Consider the following 7,421-nt stretch of genomic DNA (forward strand, 5'->3'; position numbering starts at 1 on the left):
TTCTGATCCTGCCTGAATTGTAACCCGTTGCTCACCTAATAAACCCCATGCGTTAGGCCAGGTTGTCTCAAGAACAAACCAGTGACGCTCGTTTACGAACAAGAAAGAACCTTACATCAAGGGGCAACTTTACGTCCACGAGGCACCCCAGCCCAGTCCAACTCAAGTCCACGGTCCAATGCTAGCCGGGGCCTCTTCAGATTCACAGAGCTGCAGGCCAGATGCTGCTAGGGTGACGCAGGAAGCAGGGAGGTCACAGCTCAGTGAGTGGAGCGTCACATGGGGGCACGGCAGGGTGCTGACAGCCCTCAGGGTTGGGTGGCCCACATGGGACCACCCCTGATGACAGACACAATGGAGTCCCAGTGAGGTTCCCCAGGGAAGGAAGGCGAATTGACTGAGAAGCAGTTCCCAGAATCCCTCACTCTTATACAAAAGGCTTGTGACATCAAAGAGGTGTCATCAGACTGTGACTTGATTGACAGGCCTGACACCTGACTGCACCGCTCACCGGGAGAGTGCAGTTGACCCCATCCCTGACTCCCACGCCCGTGACTCTGAGTGTGGCCTGTGTGTTCTGTGAGGCCACTTCCATGGAGTGCGGTGGGTGGGACAGTTAGAATCAGAAGTGGTAAAACGGTCACAGGGTGAAGGCCCGTCTGGCCTCTGCCTCACTGACACCAGCCGGGGCAGCTGACGCTGACGCGCTTGCTTCCGGTGAAACTAGAGGAGGTCTGATGCTGCCCCGTGTCACGGTTTCATCCGTGGACGTCGTGCACCAGATGTGCAACTTTTCGGCCCTTGTTTCTCCACATCGCTTTCAGCCCCTCGCACTTGCTCTTCTTCTACTGTTGGCCCACTGCCCTGGGACTCTCTTTGTCTCTAGGTCTCGCTCTCCTCTCCACAGAGACCGTTTCTATCCACCTACCTTGGAGTTCATGCGTTCCTTCCTCTTCCATCTCCATTTATCATGGAATCCACTCTGCAAGTTGGATTATTGTGTTCTTCTATTCTGAAATTTTCACTTGGTTCTTTGTCACACCTCCTATTTCTTTGACATGTCGCTCTATTTTGTATTTGTGTCAAGACTATTTGCGACTGCTAGTTCAAGTGTCTTGATGATAAACCAAACTCACTGCTATTGAATTGATTCTGAGTCATAGTGACCCCATAGGATAGTCTATAGTGACCCTATAGAAACCTATGTGGGTTTCTGAGACCATAATTCTTGATGGGAGTAGAAAGCCATGTCTTACTCCTGCAGAGCAGCTGGCAGTTTCAAACTGCCGGCCTGCAGTTAACAGCTCAATGTGTAACCACTACGCCAACAGGGCCCCACCTTATTCATAATAGCCGTAAAACCCTCATCAGACAATCCAAACCCAAACATCTGTGTCATCTTGTCATTGCTGTCTGTTAATTATCGTGCTCTTTTGAGATTTTCAAGTTCTTCATAGGCCAAGTGATTTTCGTTTGTTTGGACCTTTTTAAGTAGTAGGCTATGAAAATCAGGGTCTATTTGTTCCCCCGTGGAGAAGGTTGCCTGTCGTGTGGCCTCCCGTGGCCTGTCCTTCCAGTGCAGCCGTTGCGCCGTGCAGGGCCCCAGGTGTGCGGTCGTTGGGTGCTTGATTACTAACAGAAAGATCAGTATTTTGAACCATCAGCCGTTGTGTGGGAGAAAAACAGGTGACCATTGTTTCCTTAGACTTTATAGTCTTAGAACCCTGGTGAGGCTGCTCTGCTGTCCCAGGGGCTCGCTGACCCGGGATCAATGAGACAGCAATGGCTTCTGTTTATTGTTATTGTTGTTGTTGTTTCAGGTCCCTTCCTCTCCACAGGGTCACTCTCTGAGACCCGTGTGTGCGTGTGCGTGTGTGAGTGTGTGTGTGAGAGAGAGAGAGAGAGAGAGAGAGAGAGAGAGAGAGAGAGAGAGAGTCTGCTGCCATCAATCAATTCCGACTCACAGCGGACCTGCAGGGCAGGGTAGAGCTGCCTCGTGGTTTTCCGAGATTGCAACTCTTTATCTTTCTTGAGCGGAGCGGCTGGTGGTTTCGAACTCCTGGCTTTGCTGTTAGCAGCCTGGCCTGGACCTCCTGGCGTCCGCGGAGTCCGGAAGGCGGTGGGTTCGGCGAACCGGGGTTCGGGCTGCCTGCGCCCCACCTAGTGGCCGCGCCGGCCTCCCGCTCCTGATATGCTAATGAGGGCAGGTGCACGCACCTGCGGGTTAGCGGTAAGCCCCGCCGAGCTGAACTTCAAAGCTTTGGAGGTCATTGTCCTGAGCTTCTTCCGCTTCGCTACCTCCCGGTACTTTCCGTCCCCTGGAGTTCCCTGTTGGTCGCGCCAGCACCGCCCACTCACTTACGCACTTGTGACGCAGCTGGGCCAACCGGCAGGAGGACGCTGTGGCCAGTGTCAACAGGTAAACGAGCCCTGCAAGATGGAAGGATCCAAAGTCAACATGGAAATCCATCGTTTCTCCGTGTGCCAGCGGTGAGCAACCCGAAAAGTGGAATTGGAGAGCACAATTCTGTCCACAGTGGCACAGAAAACCCCCCAAACTCAACCTCGAGACCAGAGAGTCCATGCCGACTCACGGCGCTCCTGTGGGTCCCCTCACCTCTATGGAGTCGGTGTGACCCAAGGCAGCCCCTGTAGGTGTCCCAGACTGTAGCTGTTGACAAGGGCTCCCGCGGAGCTGCTGGTGGCTTCAAACCACCAACCATGTGGATCACAGCCCCGTGCGGGAAGGGGTCAAATATGTCCAGGTGCAATCCGACAAAGAAAAGCAGCACTTGTCTCCTGAAAACCACAGAGCAGCCCTGGACAATATTAAAGGCGAGACAAGTCTGTGGGGAAATAGCCCATGTTCATGGATGGGGCAAGCGAGCTTGTGGAGCCTCCATTTCTAGATGCAATGCTGCCTCTCAGAGCTGAACAGGCAGGCTCTTCTGTAGAAATCAGCGGTGGAAAAATAATAATAATTTATAAATTATCAAGGGTTCATGAAGAAGGGGTGGCGGGGAGGGAGGGGGAAAATGAGGAGCTGATACCAAGGGCTCAAGTAGAAAGCAAATGTTTTGAGAATGATGAGGGCAACAAGTGTACAAATGTGCTTGACACAATGGATGGATGGATGGATTGTGATAAGAGTTGTAGGAGCCCCCAATAAAATGATTTTAAAAAATAAATAAAAAGAAATAAGCAGTCGGATCTTGAAATGTGATTGGAACAGCAAAAGAGTCCGAGAAGCTGAAATAATTGTGAACGAGGACAGGGGTGGCGTGTGAGCACATTCTGATATTATTCTCATCACCCTCGAGTCGATGCTGACCCATCACCACCCTACAGGACAGGTACAATTGCCCCTGAGGGTTTCCAAGATTGTAAATGTCTATGGGAGCAGAAAGCCCCATCTTTCTGCCACAGAGCAGCTGGGGGTTTGAACTTCACACCTAGTTAGCGGCGCATCGTGTAACCACCGCACCACCAGAGATCCTTGGATTCTTACTGTCAGGGTCACAAGAATCAGCACAGCGTGGGCTGACGCAAGGAAAGATGTGGGCAGGCAGCAGCTGGACAAAGGTGAGTGTGCAGGCATGAACGCGCACACTGACCAATGACAGCGGAGAGTCCCTGCTGCGGTGGTGTGCCACAAAGCAGAACTGCCCCTTCAGGTTTTCTTAGCTAAGATCTGTTTCCTCAGCAGTGCCGCTGGGTGAACTTAACTTGCCAACCTTTTGACTACTTTCCAAGCACAAACCGATGAAAGGGCATTGATGCCAATCAGGTAGCCCTGGTGGTGCAGTGGTTGCACATTGGGCTGTTAACCACAAGGTCAGCAGTTTGAAACTACCATAATCTCTGAGGGAGAAAAAGGAGGTTTCTACTCCCATAAAGGAAACCCACCAGGGCAGTTCTACCCTGTCCTACGTGATCACCATGAGCCAGAATCAACCCCATAGCAGTGAGTTTTTTAGTTTGATGACCATGGATTTTTGATCAAGGCAATTGAATGGGGACAGGGGGCAAGGGGTGTGTGTTGTTTTCAACATTTGTTACAGCAGCTGTACATCCACATGCAAGTTAGATGAATGTAGATCTTTACCTCACATCATACACAAAGCCAACGCGAAACAAACCGCAGATTTGAATGGAGTGTTCACACCATAGGCTTTTAAAGCTATGTGTGAGAAAAACACCGTGGCGACTTTGAGTGAGGCCATCTGCTCTTAGGTGCAACACCGAGAGCAGGATCCATGAAAAAAAAAAAGAGATAAGTCAGGCCTGATCAAAGTAAAACGCTTGTGCTTTGAATGACACTATTAGGGAAATAAAAAGACAAGGCCCAGGTAGAGAGAAGGTATTTGCAAGTCAGGCATCCCTTAAACGACTCATATTCTGAATTCCGTAAAGTGTCTTGGAGAGTAAGAGATAAGACAAAAGAGTCCACATCAAAAAATGGGCCAAAGTTTGATGAGATATTTCACCCAAATGAGAGGTACCTCTTATCTACATGAAAAGATAGTCTCATCCCCCAATGAACTGGTTCCTTAAGAGTTTCAAATAAAAGTCACAAAGAGATCGCACCCACACACACTGCTGTGGAGTAGGTTGCTGTCCCGTGACCCCACGTGCGACAGACTGAGCCCCTCACAGTTGTTTGCGCCCAGTGGTGCAGCCACGGGTCAGCCCAGCTCCCTGGGGGCTTCCAGCTTTCTTGCTGACCTGCTGTCGCAAGAACGAAGCCCTCCTCCAGGGACTGGCCTCTCCTGACACATGTCCCAAGCCCACAGCTTCCAAGGAGCATTGGGGCGTATTTCTCCAAGACGACGATGTTTGTCCTTGTGGCAGCCCTGGCATTTTCAGGATCCTTTCCCGGCACCATCATTAAATGCATCGCTTCTTTGGCAAAGTCAGGTCACTGCCATCCAGCCAATTTCCACTCAAAGCAACCCTAGAGGCTAGGGCGGAGCTGCTCCTGTGTGTTTCTGAGACTGTAACTTTTTAAAAAAAATCATTTTATTGGGGCTTATACAATTCATCACAATACATAGATCAATTGTGTAAAGCACATCTGTACATTTGTTGCCCTCATCATTCCCAAAATTCGCTTTCCTCTTGGGTTTCCGGAATCAGCTCATTTTCCTTTTTTCCCCTTCCCCTCCCTCCCCCCCCTCCCCCATGAACCCTTAATAATTTATAAATTATTATTACATCTTATCTTACACTGCCTGGCGTCTGAGACTGTAACCTTTTAAGGGAGTAGAAAGCCTCAACTTTCCCCCATGGAGTTTGGAGAGGACGACCAATGGTTTTGAACTGCCGACCTTGCAGTTTGCAATCCAATGTGTAAGCAACCACTCGGCCACCGGGCCTTCTACTTCTTCTCCAGTCTTCCTCATTCATTTGCCTGGCTTTCCAGTGAGGGAAAATGCCATGCCATGGTCCTCAACGTGGCATCCTTGGTCTTGGACGCTTTAAACTGGTCTGCCGCAGCAGACTTGCCCGTCATTTGATGTGTTGACTGCTGGCTCCCGGAGTCAGCATGGACCTGGTGGCCGTGAATGTGGATCCAGGTGGGTCCCAGTAAAAGGAAACCACACCCAGGAGGTGGCTACAATCAGATGGGAGACAGCTGTGGACGGGTGCTGCTGGTGGCAGTGTCAAATGCATAGCCACATTTTTCAACACAGAAACTGAAGTTCCTGCAAACCACAACGCCAGCCCACGTCCATCACGTCCATCCAGGCTCACAGTGACCCTACAGGACAGCCTTCCTGAGGCTGGGAATCTCTCTGGAAGCAGACCGCTTCATCTTCCCCCTCGGGGCAGCTGGCTGGTTCGCAGCCCAGTGCTCAGTCCGTTGCCCGTCTGCACTCTCACGTTTACATGCCCCAAACTCACTGCCATCAAGGCAGGCCTGACTTTCAGAGACCCGTGGGACTGCTTCTACAGCCCGTCTTTAAGGGAGCGGACAGCCTCGTCTTTCTCCCTCGGAGCAGCTGTGGGGGCTGAACCCCTCACCAGCCCACATTCTCACTCCGGGATTTCTGCTCGTGGTCTACTTCAGAGAGATGAAGCCGAATAAAGACCGATGCAGAAATGTGTGTGGCAGGAAACCCAAAGGGCCGTCACCTGGGGCTGGATGAGCAAGTGCGATCCGCTCAGAGGACATGACTCAGCCGCAGGCTGAGGTCTGTTGTAGGGTGGACCTCCTGTGACCCAGGGGGAGAGGCCAGTGGCACGGCTGGTTCCCAGGAGCTGTCTCCCATGGTGGATCTACAGAAACAAGCAGCCCAGCTGTGGTCCCTCAGGAGCGGAGACAGAGTGGACTGAGCAGAGGTGTGGGGGAGGAAATCATTGCGAGCCGGTGGCGCAGACGGTTGCCCAACTCCGAAAGCTGACTGAGCCCTGGCCTCCGCGCTTCCAGCAGGTGGGTTTCGTGTCCCTAAAAGACACCTCCACGTTGTGGCTTTTAGGTTCCCACTCCCGGCGACCCACGTACAGCAGAGTGAAAGGCCACGGTCCCGCGCCACATTCACGGTGCGCGTGTTTGAGGCCACGGTGGCGTCCACAGGGTCAGTCCCTCTCCGCACGGGCCTTCTTCCTCTTTGGGCTCAACATCGCTGTTTTAAAAAGAGATTTCCGTTGCACTCTCTGAGTAATGTTCAGACTGGTCTCACATCTTTTCAGGGGCATTTTATGTTTATTACAGACATAGCCACCTGAGAGAGACCTGGCGGGGACCCTGGCCTCCCCTCCCCACGGCCATCATCACCCCACTACACGCCCGCAGCTTCTCCCAGGGACCCTGCTGCTGCAGGCCCGCAGCCATCAAAGCAGCCCCTAGCCCCTCTTCCCCACACTGCCCTGCCGCTCCCCCCACCCTCACCTCAGCTCCCGGGCTCTTTGGAGTCCAGCAGTACCTTGGTGAAGCGCCGGAGGCTCATGGCAAAGCCAAAGGTGAGCCTGCCCACGTCTGGGACCCAGTGGGGTAGCTCTCAGCTGCTCTGCAAGGGGCTAGACCTTGGGCTCCTAGAGACCCTAACTCCAGGCCCCCTGAGTTTTCTCTTCCACCACTCACAACCACTCATACACACACGTATACACATGTACATGGGTATACACTTATATTCAAACACATACACATACACACACACTTGCAAATGGGTGCACCTTGAACTCCTTCAGAAAGAACCCCATGGGTGCTACTCAGTAGGCATCCCCCTGAGTCTGTCTGTGGACACTCCCCCCGCTTCACCCCCAGCGGAAAGCACTCTGGGATGGAGGACAGCCAAACGGGCCAAGACTGGCTGCTGGCTCACCCACTGCCTTCTGAACATCACAGCCCTGTGCGGCGGGGGGGCAGGAGGATGAGGGGGGGCTGGCACGGTGGGAGGGGGCAGGGGAATGGGGGGCTG

The sequence above is a fragment of the Echinops telfairi genome, unplaced genomic scaffold (assembly GCF_000313985.2).
Source record: "Echinops telfairi isolate 266 unplaced genomic scaffold, ASM31398v2 ScPeMD7_2;HRSCAF=8, whole genome shotgun sequence".
NCBI classification, from domain to species: domain Eukaryota; kingdom Metazoa; phylum Chordata; class Mammalia; order Afrosoricida; family Tenrecidae; genus Echinops; species Echinops telfairi.